General features: G+C 42.0%; 1 protein-coding gene across 7 annotated transcripts in view; it reads right to left on the bottom strand.

Moving 5' to 3' along the window:
• Positions 1 to 11,039, bottom strand: part of sema4d (sema domain, immunoglobulin domain (Ig), transmembrane domain (TM) and short cytoplasmic domain, (semaphorin) 4D) — a 47,842-nt gene extending 36,803 nt beyond the window's left edge. For 2 of the 7 annotated variants that reach the window (XM_030436682.1, XM_030436679.1), the window contains exon 1: positions 10,745 to 11,039. The gene's annotated coding sequence lies outside the window, so the exon portion shown is untranslated. Of the gene's footprint in view, positions 1 to 3,587; positions 4,044 to 10,744 lie in introns of those variants that run through there. The other 5 variants (XM_030436678.1, XM_030436684.1, XM_030436680.1 and 2 more) reach the window with 3 other exon arrangements.
• Positions 11,040 to 13,261: the final 2,222 nt, after the last annotated feature.

Genomic DNA, 13,261 nt, shown 5'->3' with positions numbered 1-13,261 from the left:
CAGTTTTAAAGACGTCTCTTTTATGCCGATGCTCTATGGAGATAACGGTTTCGAGGCCGAGAGGAATTTCTCACTGCATTACTGCAAGTGGCCAACAAGCAAAATTGGAAGAAAAAGGTTAAACGGAGACGTTGTATCCAGGTCTAAATAATACAGTCCACTTCCAAACAAACATTCCTACAAAGAAATATGGAAAGTATGCTGATAAATACTGGTAATTTATGCAAAAAATAATATGCATTTGAAATGAGGATCTAGTCCCAAAAAAGCTTTTCTTATTATTAATAATGTCTGATACTTTTGTACAACATGTATGGTTCAGTGCTCCATTATAGGAAACAAATACTACTGGTCAGAGAAGATCACTTCTATTGTGATGGCTACCGAGTCATGTCAATCACTGTGGACAAAGAAATGCACTGAGCAGGCCATCGCCAGGCTTAGACTACACAGCTAACTTTGCAGACATGCTTCACTTGCTCACAATTAGCCTAGCAAAGCCCTGCTCTCTCCCAACTTTCTGGGGGATACTGTCACCATAGTTACCACGGCAGCCAACCAGCCAGCCAGCCAGCCAGCCAGCCAGCATAAATAGAGGAATCCTCTGGGTAGCAGGCAGACAGTACAAATCCAATCACAGATGAAGATTGCATTGTGTGACTAAGACACAATGATGACAATTCTGGATGAGAGCGGCTGGTTATTGTCCAGCATCATATTTGCATATAAAAGATCATAAATATTCCTAATTATCAACAGGGTGTGACAAATTTGTACAAACACACACCTCTGCTAATTATGCATATTTGGGGATGCACATAAATCAGCAGATGTTCCCTGCCAGCATTCTGATTTTGAAATTTTAATGAGGCGATGAGATGTGGCACATCCCGTGTCCTGCTGCCTGATGAGCAACCTCTAAACCTGGCATTAGCTCTTCCACTCATCTGCCTTTAAACGATTACGATAGCGGCACATTAGGTCCATAGATTATACCGGGTTATGCGTTAACACGCGGTCGTTAGACAGATTGTGACCTGCCAGAGTGGGATTTAGGTTCTATAAGCAGATAAATGTTAGATACCATTTCACAAAGTATACATAGCAGATCCAAAGCAGAAAGGGAAAGCTTTTAAAATCATATGTTTTATCTAAAAAAAAGACTGATTAACCAAAGAAGACCTAATGCTTTTATTGCTATCAGGGAGACAGAGCAGTGGAGGTAGGGTCTCAACCCCACCCAATCGTATCAGCCCCAAACCCAGACAGACAGACAGCTGCCTCAGAGCCAGCCAGCGGCAGTCCGTCTGTGTGGGGACGTTGGCTCAGCAGGCTGACGTGCCTCATTTTCACCATTTCTTTTCAACTTTTTCACATGACATCACCCCTGACTGATTAGAACTGATGCTCAGGTACATTTTATACCTGTGAGTCTGTCGCTTTCTTTTTCCCCGTCTAATAGCACCTCATGTGTCTGTCTGTCAGCACACTTTAGCTGTATACGCCCATGTAATCTGCAGTAATCAATTTAGTTCCATTTCCTCTCGTCTATCAGCTGCTGTGTTTATGGGAAATATTCTCAAAAAACAGGAAAAACTCAAGCAGTTACCAGCAAAGAAATGTTTATGAATCGGAGAGATTTGAATGGATCTGCCAAATTCGAAAATGTACAAAGACACAAGAAGCACCATAAATTCATCTGTCTAGTCTGTGCTTTTGCACGATGTGGGAATCCACCCAAGTCTGAGAGCTTCATATGAAAAATGCCTCATGCATGCTGTAGTGATGATGTATGTAGTATTTTCCTTCCCCAAAACCCTAAATTAAACTCCTGCCTTCTCACGCAAACAATCATACAGTGCCTGGATGGTGGCCTTCAACGCAATACCCAATGCAGCAAGCAATAAAGAGCAGTCGAACTGTGCTTCAAGAAATCTGCAGCTGGGGGTTTAAAAGAGGTCATGTGAAAGACAACAGATGGGGGTTTTCTACCAGTGCACGGCAGAAATGTAGACCTACCCAGGGCCTGAATAACTGTGCTCTTTGAAGTGGAGCGATAGCACTTCAACAGACATGCAAGCCTGCTTTCATCTACCTGAGGGCCAACGCTCAAACACAAGCAAACCAAGCATTGTTTTCTGATTGTTTAAATGCCCAGTTAGGGAGAGCAATGTCTAGGATAGTCAAGGAAAATGGCCAAGCTAGAAGAGCCATGCAACTCCCTCCCCTCTCAAAAGATTTGAGGACCTTACGACAGCCAGCCAGGGCAAGATAAACCTTTCCCACATCTAAAGCTACACAGACATTGTGTGATTGTATTCATCTTGTATTTGTTTCTGCAGAGCCAAAACCAGAGTGTATCGAGACCAAGACTTTGACAGGCTGAGACCAAGTCAAATCAAGACCAAGGCAGGACAAGACCGAGTCGTGAGCAAGACCAGAGTCTATCAGGAACAAGTTAAGACCGAGACCAAGCATTGGGTTTTCTGGTTGACTGGTGATATCCCTGCAGTTGTGGTCTTGACTGGGCTTGAAATATATTGCAGAGTCCTCTTTGTCTGAGACGAAGACAAGACCGAATACAAATGCTGTTGATTCCAAGACCTAGAGCTTCAGAAAGTGGTTGAGACCAGTCTTGAGATCAAGACCGATGTTAAGTACTTCAGCACCACAGCCAAAACCTGCAACCCTTACGCTTGCATCTTATGAATGAATTGACCAGCCTTGACGTGGCTGGTCACACTAGATGCAAGCACTGAATCCCTGTTTGGTGATGTGATTCCAATAAAGTTTATTAAAACAAGATGGCTGTGTCCTTAATGTTGACAGAAGACAAAGACAGCGTGGCTTTGTGCAAAAAGGAAAATGTGGAGTTGCAGATGTCTGGTTGATGCAGACAGTCTGATCTGTCTGTTCTGCAGCCAAGTGCAGTTTTATATAACAGCAGTCTCAAGACACAGTTACATATGTAAAAATAACAGTTCAGATCTATTGCTGCCATGAAAGAAATTGGACCATGGAAGTGTTTAAACTGCAAGATCTAAGCAAAAAATTCAATATGCCCACAATAAATTTGCTTCTCCGTAAGCTGGATTGTTGATTCAATTAATCAGGAGTCGTGAGCCTCATCACACTGCACTCCAAACACTAACTGATGAGACAAAAATGAGTTGGGGCAAATTGACTAAATCCATACAATGTCTTCCTGGCTTTGCCAAAAACAATACAGTCAACAATTAGATAAAACAATTTTTTTTAAAAAACTCTCTTTTCTCCTCTTTAAAACATTTAAAATCTTTGCTCATGCAGCAAACGTGAAGCAAAAAGCAGCTAATCTAAGTGTGGGTGTTTCCTCAAATACAGACACAGCAGAGTCCCACTCACTGCATCATGAAAACACTGAATTATTTACCTCCCAGATGAGATTTGGGTAAAAATAGCATGCACCATACTGGAGACTTCTCTCCACTGCACTCAGTAAACATGAACACATATCTGATTGCCGCTGCAGAGGAAATAGGTGTTGACATTGTCAGATGCCAGCAGTCAACACACTCCGCACAAGCTGTTTGCAACGTGGATCTTACCATAATCTGTGTGAGTGGGAAGATCCTGCAGGTTGAGGGAGAGAAACGCTGAAAAGAGACGCTCTTCCAACCCAGCTCAGTCAAACTGTTATTACCGGGGAAGTCACCACCGTTTTGCATGACGGATGAAAAAAAAAATAGAATATGATCATCTAGCACGACTAGTCTGTCACCTCCTCCCTCTTCTGCTCCCCTGTCATGCTCCTTCTCTCTCTCTCTCTCTCTCTCTCTCCCCCTCTCTCTCTCTATCCCTCCTTCAGTCTCTCTCTATCTTGCACGATAAACACTAAGAAAAAAAAGCAGAGGAGCTGCAAAGGGTGGAGAGATGGTGCTTGCCCTAAAGGCTAGCTTTACTTGAATGCATGTCAGTGTGCAGACTGTCTCAATCTGAGTGTCTAACAAAACAGCTGGGGTTGCCTTTCCCCTGTCGCAGCAGTCAAACGCCGCTCGCCAGTGGGGAGCGACAGCGCGGAGATCGCGCCTTTGGAAAGCGTCAATGTACACAATTGCTGAGGAGGGGGAGGGGGAATTTGGGGTGGCTGGTGAGGGGGAGGGGGTTGAGGTTAGGGTAGTGTGTATGTGCATCTGTGGGAGTGTGTCTATTGTTGTGGGGACATTTTTTTTTCCCTCTCCTTTAAGGAGTGAAAGGGGACTGCAGGTCCAGCTGCTGCCCTCTCTCAGCACTGTATTTAGCCCTCAGTGATGGACACCCAGTTGCAAGTTCATTAGGAACACCTACCTAAAACCAACACAGTCTAATACAGGAGTCCTGCAGTAAATCCTACCTTCAAAGAAATTTGTAAGATTACATTTTTGTTTAAACTGTTTTTGAGTGGTGTATTAATAACTGAATGGTTATTTTGGGGCTATAGTTTGTGGTTATACATCAGACTGAGAGATGTTTCAGATAATATATTTGAACCATTTATATCAATGAATAAATAATAGATCCTCTTTCAGCACTTCCCTTAAAGAGTATCAAGTGAAATGGAACATTTTAATCTTCATAAAGTCATGATTTATTGCAGGACTGTTGCAATAGACTGCATTAGTTCTATCTAGCTTTGCCTACAGGGTTAGAGACCAACACCGTCCCGTCGTCCTGGAGACGATAAATGTGTTCAGGTCAAACAGAAATCTTCCCCTGGGACACTTTCCAAATGAAAGGGGGTTTTATATGTATATGTAACTATTGCTTAGCAAATGACAAACTGAACAGAGCACAGCTAAAACGGAGCGTGGTTTCTTGAGCTTGTTACCATAATTACTATTACAGAAAATATGACAAGTTCAAATCAGAAAATACACCTTAAACTAACTGTCGACAAAGGAGGCCCCCTATTTTTTCTCTGATGCTGCATTGTGAACATCAAATCCATGTTGAAATTGGCAGGAGGAGAGCTTGCTGGCTGATAGCAGCTGTTTTTTTGGGCTTAAGGAGCTCACGGAGCTAATAAAACTAACATAAGTTATAGAGTTATAGTTATAGAGTATCTGTTCAACTAAACATGAAGTGTTAAACTGTGAACTTCAGTTTAAGCTGACAACACAGCAAGTTTACAGTAAATAAATGGACTGAAGTATTTCAGTGGAATAAAATATAGAGGTAAACAGACTTTGAATGCTAATAGTTTTAGCTTACAATTACAGATGATGATAAAGATAGAGAGTTTACATTCACTTTGTTGTCCAGGAGCCCTGCGTGCCTAATAAACTCGCAACACATACACACAGTCCAACTATAAAGACAGTTTGCATCCTCAGGCAATGGTTCATTGATGTTGAGGCCGTTTCTCCCTATGCAAACACAAAACAAAGGGAGCGACAACAAGCTGATAAGACACATCTGATTAATATCTGCTGATGGCAAATAAAGTTTCTGTCGTCTCTATGCAAAACTTTCACCTATAAACAAATCATACCGAGCATATCATCTTTGGGCCGCTTCGTTAAAGATAAAAGTTGCACAAAGCCAGAGAGCACCTTCTCCATTCAGCTGTGTCACACAGAGATATCCTCCGCAGTAACAGAATGTACTGTATGTAGGCTAGCTTCCCGCTCCATTCCCTTCCAGCTCCCTGCTCTCAGCCACACAACGCCCGAGAACCTTTTCAAAACATCAAGTAGGCTGTCAATAGCTCTGCAGCGATGCATCAGTAAGCTTCCTGCACTCCCAGCAAAAATCACTCAGGGCTATGGGTGCAGCATCTTGGGATTTCCTGTGCAGTTCTAAGCAATACAATTACCGGCATCAAACAAATAAAAAAGGCATCAAACAAATAAAAGGCTTCTTTGCCATAGGCACTAAGAAAACAACTACTTTATGCCAATGAGAAACATTAAAGAGACTGAACTATGCAGGGTGTGGACTGTTCTTCACCTTTGTTGTTACCCAACCTACCAAACGACAAACTGGAAACCAAGCTTAACATCCAGTAGGCTATTTACTCATCCTCAACCTCAACCTCTGTTCACTCATGAGACAATTTTGCTGAGCCATCTCTGGAATGCGGCACTGCATTATGCATAGCCAGTAACACACAAGCACACATAAAGTGCCTGCACACATGCTACTGTCTGCTGCTGATACAGAGCCAGATGCTTCTTTCATTGCCAATAGGAAATTATTCCAGCCTGAGGGGTGTTGTGGTACTTGGGTGTGGCAGGGTGGGGAGGTTTGTGTCTGTGTCTCAAAAGGACGTGGGGGGCTGCCCCAGATGTCTGGTCCACAGAGCCAGCCCAGCACACCTCAACATCAGAGCGCTACAGACTGGCCCCTGACCTCTACCCTTTAACTCCTGCAGGACCACAACAATGAGGCTGCTGCAGGTCATACATCAAACTCGCCTACATCGTTTCCTCAAACCATGACGTTCAATACGTTCCTATGAAAGGTCTTGGGCTCGTCTTTAAGAATGCAGTACGTATGATTTTAAAGTAAGATTCTTGTTTGCTGACTCAGCTGCCTGAAACATCCTGATAATTAGATTGCTAATGAGCTAGAGAGAACAATGAGGGATGGGACGTGTCAAAGACATAGCACCTTTTACAGTGACCTCCACAGCAGGAGGCAGAGTGATACAGCTCGGACCATTTGCAGGCATTTCAGCCCTTTTCTACCAGAGGAGCTGACTGACGACCGAACCTAGCAGAGGGGAGGAGAAGAAAGCCTCTGAAGGCTCATGAATGGTCGCCCTCTAACCCATTAAGAGTTCATTCAATTACCTGACAGTCGCTCTCTGTAGGCATGTGAAGAAACGTGACATCTCTTTAAGCGGGGGGTCTCCTTTGAGGTGGACGAATCATTGCATTCGAATTTAAAGAGTGACACACAAACGCAGCGTGCCAGCTCCTATATGCAAACCTGGATACGCTCCAGTAGGAACCAATTTCCAACTTTTTTTTTTTACAAGAAAGGAATTTGACAACCAGCCAAGGTTTGTGCGGAAACCTAAACAAGGCATCCAAGTAAATAACCCCCGTCATCCAAAACGTGCCATTTCTGCACAAAGTTCAAGTTTCAAATAAAGCTCTCTTTCAGCCTCACCAGATTCCGCATTTTCCATCCATTGTAAATTGATTATCGATAAAAAGGGACTTGTCAAACAGGCTTGCGTGCTTGTGTGTTGTTGTCATTAACAAGCAAGAGCGTTCTGCGTAATTTCATTTAGCACATGTGAATCCTGTGCTTCCAATGAATGTGGGAAAAGGAGCAACATAGAGACAACCCTGTGCGTCTCTTAAAATTTGAACTAATCAAATACAGATAAACATGTCAAAAATAGACTAATTTGCTTTCCTAAAATGGGAACAGCGTCATGTGTGCTAAGAGTTCTTCCAGGGCTGCAACTAATGTTTATTTTCATATTTAATAGACTAATCATTTAATCCATAAAATGCCCCAAAACTCGGCTTATCGAAAAAATCTCCAAGAGCACAAGAGGCGTCTTTGAATTGCTTGTTTAGTTCAACCAAGAGTCCAAAAAACCCTAAGACTCTTAATTTACAATCTTTAATGACATAGAAAAACAGCAAAACCATTTAATCTAGGAAGCTGAATCTAGCAATTGTTGGACATTTTTGCTTAAAATTATCAATTTTCTTTTGATCAACTAATCATAGCAGCTCTAAATCCCTTATTAAAAAGCAGGTAGGGGAAAGTAAAATGCACAAACAGAACAATATGAATTTATGTCAAATTCTTAAAAAAAAGTAATGTTGATCACAGCTGAGAAAGAGATTAATAAATAAAGATTTAGCACTGCTTCCCAACTACGTTCATACAAAGTGAACCATTATACCCTTCATTCCAATGTCAACTCAAAAAGCTACAAGATCGAGCGACAACCTTATAAGTCACACACACACACACAAGTAACCAGAGGCAAAGTCAGACTGACAGACAGAAAAAAAATGCCTGTGCCTCTCAGCAACAAGCAGCCACTGGTTTAATGATTTGTCTGCTGCCGGTGAATGATCACACTGCAATATCCTGTTCTGGCCAGTTCTCCAGGCCCCCCCTGAGGGGTCTGGCTGACATGATTCTGGCTTGCCCGGGTTGCCACTGAAGCGCCAGTCAGCCTATCATATTGACAAGATCCGGGCGGCTGCCCTCATGCCTGATATGACCCAGCAGAGGACCTGTGGAATCAAACTCGATGAGGCAGAAGAATTACTTATTGAGGCCGCGAGGGAAGGGATGTCACAGCTAATGCATTTTGGTGAGATGCTGGGAGGAGGCACGGAGGGTAATGTCACTAACGAAGCTGCGGAAAACTGATTTAGAAAACACAACAGCTGTATTTAGGGACAGACTAAATAGCTGGCATGGTCTAAAATTCCACAGAGCCTGTGCAATGTAAACCAAGCCTTTAAATAACACAGGGGGCGTTTCTTCACAGACTTTCATTCATTCATTCATTCATTCATTCATTCATTCATGCACTTCCTATGAGCCTGTGGGAAAGACGAATGCTGCAATTTCTCAAATTCCTATGTTTATCCGGTATACAACTGCAGCTAACGATATTTTTTATTCAGTGTTGTTTGATTGGCTCATTATTTTCTTGATTAATCAGTTAGTTGTTTGGTCTTCTAATGCAAGACAATGGTGAAAAATGTCAGTATTTCCGAAAACAAAAGAGGCCGTCCTCAAATGCCTTGCTTTGTCCACAACCCAAACACTTTCAGTTTACTGTCATTCCCTTAAACTACTCAAACTGATTCATTGATTATCCAAATTGTTGGCGGTTGATGTCATAGCTGACAACTCATCATTAAAACGTTTCAGCTCTATTGCTGTAGATTACTTTCTTGAGAATGAAATGAGCCATTTGATCAATGAAACATTTAAGGAACATGGTCATCACAAATTGAAGAAGTGCTACACAAACAATGGTTTCAGCTTCTAAGATGATGGGTCTTGACCGTGGGCTCGACAAAACAAAACATCTCAAGTCGTCAGTGGGGACTTTTGGCCGACAAATCTTTTTCTCCAATGTAAGAGAACATGTGTGATCAATGCAGACACCAACACATGTCTCATCGTCATGATTTTGAGTTTTAATGGAAAAATTATAGTTCCTAATAATGGTGGATTTCACAATCGCGATATCAGTCAAAACAACAGAAAATGCACGTTTATAGTTGTTTTCATAGCAAAAATACATAAAATCCAGCTTCTCAGATGTGGATATTTTCTGCTTTCTCTGCCTTCTATCACAGATAAAAAAAAACATCTGGGTTTAAAAAGGTTGTTTGGACAAAACTATCAAAATCATAATGGCCATATTTCTCTGTTATCTAACCTTTTATAGACCAAATGCTCCATTGACTGATGGGAGATTCATGAAAATAATTGTTCGCTGCAGCCAAGCTTTAGTTTACTATAATGAAATATAAGTGAAACGCAGCTGACCAACAGTCCAAAGGCCCACAATATTCAGTTAAGACAAGGAAAAGCAGCAACTCTTCACATTTGAGAAGCTGGAACCGTCCAACATCTGGTGTTTTTTGCTTGAAAGTTTGCTTCAGAATATACACAGGTTAATTTCTTTGTTGATCAACTAATTCATACTTTCAGCTCTAATCTGAAGCAAATCCTCTGAAGAATTGGGACTTGCGATGGCCTCTCTCTACCCTTTTGGTGGCTCCAAATTCTGTACTTGATGTTAGGGTTGAAGTGGGCCAAGAGGAAGGTCACAGCGATGAATGTGTAAATTTGAATTATACTGCGAAGAGCCAAGACAGTCAGTCAGAGACACGGGACTTCAGTTAGCCAGGCCAGAGGGCAAATAGCAGGACAGAGAGCAGCTCTATAACTTCTTGTTACTCCCTCCAGTGCACCACATCTCCACACCGGCTAAAGACTAGACATGCAAGCAGGTGAAAGGTTTATGAGCATCCACTGATGAGCCCCAGCTGCACAGGGCCGCCTGCCCTCCTCCTGTCTGGGCACAAGAACTACCACCAACAACAACAACAAAAAACATCTTGAGAAGCAGAACTGCGAATTCTGCAGGTATTTCTCTTCTGGATGCTTCAACCACTTTTCATATAAACCGTGCTCGGTTTGGATATGTGTTCCTGTGCTGCCAATAAAACAAGTCTTTTGTTGCTGCAGAGAAGAGAGCACCCCTTGATTTATGCATGCCAAGGGGTAGAAACCCCCGGATGACCTCTGGGTGCCAGAATGGCATTTTGGAAAGTGCAAGGGGAGTTTAATCTTTAAAAAGATTTGTGTGTGTATGCGTGCTCGGCTGCTGGACACGTAATATTATATTCAGCAGTTATTTTGCGCTTCAAGGACAGTTGACTGCGACAAATCCTCTGCTAGCATCTTTACGCATTTCTCCACGCATTTTCGCTTTTTGAAACACCGCTGGGAAGTCAATCATACGTTTAATACGACGTCAAAACCTAAAAACAGCTCCAAAAAAGTTGATTTATAACGAGATGTTTTTGACTATTTTCCTCTTTTTTGGCTCAGTTGGGGGTTTCGGCTACAGTGCAACAAGTGCAGCTGAGCTTTAAGTCCGCGACAGCGCGCATGAATACGGACCAGCGGGCTGAATATAACGAGAGAAAACGTCCCGGCTTTTTACTTTTTAAAAGTAGTTTAACCCCGCCAAGAAGTGAAAGTGTGTAATGCAACTCACCTTGGGGAAGTGTTTCCTCCTTGTCCCCGGTGCGTACGGAGATGAGTCTGGGTGCAGCAGCAGAGGCAGCAAGCGTGACAAAGTTAAGTGTGTCGCTCCGTCTCTCTCAGCTCAGCATGGCGGCCGACTGGATTCAAACCTCTCCGGGCTGCGATATCAACAGTCAGGGGGAGGGTGCAGCGGGGTGGAGGGGGAGGTGGTGGAGGAGGAGGTGGTGGTAAGGAAGTCTGTGGTCGTGGAAGAACTGCTACGAATTCAGAACATTCAAACTCAAACATTCAGATGTTATCAGCAGAATGTGAATACAAAACTGAACTGAACTGTTACTTAAGTTAGTCAAAGACCTTTATACGTCCTGTTCAGTTGAGATATCAACTGACGTTAGCATGCTAACCAGCTAGCCCCAGGCCTGGAAAATCTGTGGGGATTAATTTGACAGTTGACAATTAATCAATTAGCCAATTGCAACAGAGGCATTCATTTGTAGATGGTTTCCTTGATAAGTCAATGAGCCGTTTAACTTTTAATTAAATAACTAATCAATACAGAGTTGAAATAATTAATCAATTACCAGGACCTTAATAAAAATCTCCCAGCATCTAGTGTAAACGCTGGGCTAGCTGCATCGCTAATTTAGCTAACAAGCTAACAGTAGCTACTGTCAGAGATGTATAAAAACAATAGAGTCAGCAACTTTTTTTTTTAAAATGTATGTTCAATTATAGTTTTATTTTCTCCCTTAATCACTGTCCACGCCCTATCACTCTTTACAGGTTTAGACCATAATCACGTGGTGGCCATTTTACTCAAACATCATGCTGCTTTGATCCAGGTCAAAAATCCTGTAAAAGTTAAATCCTGTTATCATTTAACCATTTTCTGATTTTATTTTTATTTTTTTGCCACTGAAGATACAATGAAGAGTGGAAAAACGTCATCTTTTCCTCTTTTTAAGGTAGGTTACAGCAACATAATTGATCATTAGCTTCCATTAGACAACAGCTAACATACTTCCTAGATAAAATCACTGTTCTTACACAATAAAATAGGGAAAGGCATAAATTTGATTTAAAAATATCAACGCACATCCTCCTGACATTTATTTAAGCCTTGAAGTGAAAAACACTGGATGTAATCAAACAGTGGCCAATTGCCGATCAATCAGGAAGTAGTGAAATTATAATTTGTGATATTTTCCATGTTTATACGAGAGCAGTATAACATTATTCTTGTATTTTTCCTGGCCTGAGGGGAAAGGGGCTGCCGGGTGAATATTATCTATTTAATCTGGGGAAGAAAACAAAATCCTTTTTATTCAATTTAATCATGTTCATGTCATCATTTAAGTAATTTTAGTTTTTAGCAACTATCAAATCAGCATCAAACTCCCTGTAGTATCATTAAACCATACAGATTTCCAAAAATATGACCGACAACATGACCTCCATGTCCTCTGTGGCAGCTAGCTACGACCCTGGTGAAGAGTTGGTTACCTTAAACCGTTGGCTGAGGGGGCTCTGTAGGTCGGGCCAGGGAGTTTAAAAAGGTCACTGTTGGAGGTCAAAGTTTGCACAACATTTTCCTAAAGGAGGAGTGAATCAAAAACACAGTGGAGGAAAGACAGACTGACCCTTGTCTCATTGTGCAGGACAGAGGAGGAGGGAGAGGGGCTTTCCATGGCACTGCAGGGCCGAATACAATACCATCTTTGAGTAAAGACAGATTGCTGCGGGTAGTAGATAGAATGGCGTCGCAGTCTACCTCTGTGGCTGCTTTGTGGGTTGACTGAATAATAATTGTCAAGAGTTTTACCTGTTGAGCTGCGGTAAATCTATAACGTCCTTTTTGCTTCAACAAGGAGGAATTAGGCTGTATCCGTAAATATGCTAACACTCCCAGGCATCATCGGCTATACTACAAATTGTTTATTTTCATATCAGCCCCTGGTGATTCGAGAGCTTAGAGTTGAGGGCTGGCTGAAGTTAAAAGGGGACGGTAAGTGCTGCCTGAAATGAATACGAAAAGCAGCTGGGTTTATCTTCACTCACTCCGTGACATGTGCTGCTAAGAGAAAACAGGTGACAGAGGAATGTGTGCTGAAACCCAAACGTCATACTGGCACTAAAATGATTTGTTGCCACTTAGGCAGATCTGCATTTTTAAAGACATATTTTATGTTCTTAATCTGATTTTCAAACGATAAATCTTTTCTTGTTTGTCTGCACACTCATCGGTGGTTCATTTACTGTCACTCAGCAAAATAATGACATTTTAACACTTGAATTGTGGCCGTTAGAAGAAGAGGAACAGACTGACAGACAGAAACCAGACAGTGAAGCTCATTTGAATACTGCTTTAGATAAAACTACCAGATAAACGGCCAGCATATAAATGTGACAGGGAGGCAGACACACACACACACACACACACACACACACACAATAGATGAGAAAGTAAAAGAGTTAGGTGTAGATTTCCAGTGTAAGTATATGATCTTCATGCCTGAGCCCCTCAGAC

Source organism: Sparus aurata, chromosome 12 (genome assembly GCF_900880675.1).
Source record: "Sparus aurata chromosome 12, fSpaAur1.1, whole genome shotgun sequence".
Lineage (NCBI taxonomy): Eukaryota > Metazoa > Chordata > Actinopteri > Spariformes > Sparidae > Sparus > Sparus aurata.
The sequence above is the reverse complement of the archived record's forward strand: the minus strand, read 5'-3'. Positions and strand labels throughout refer to the sequence as shown.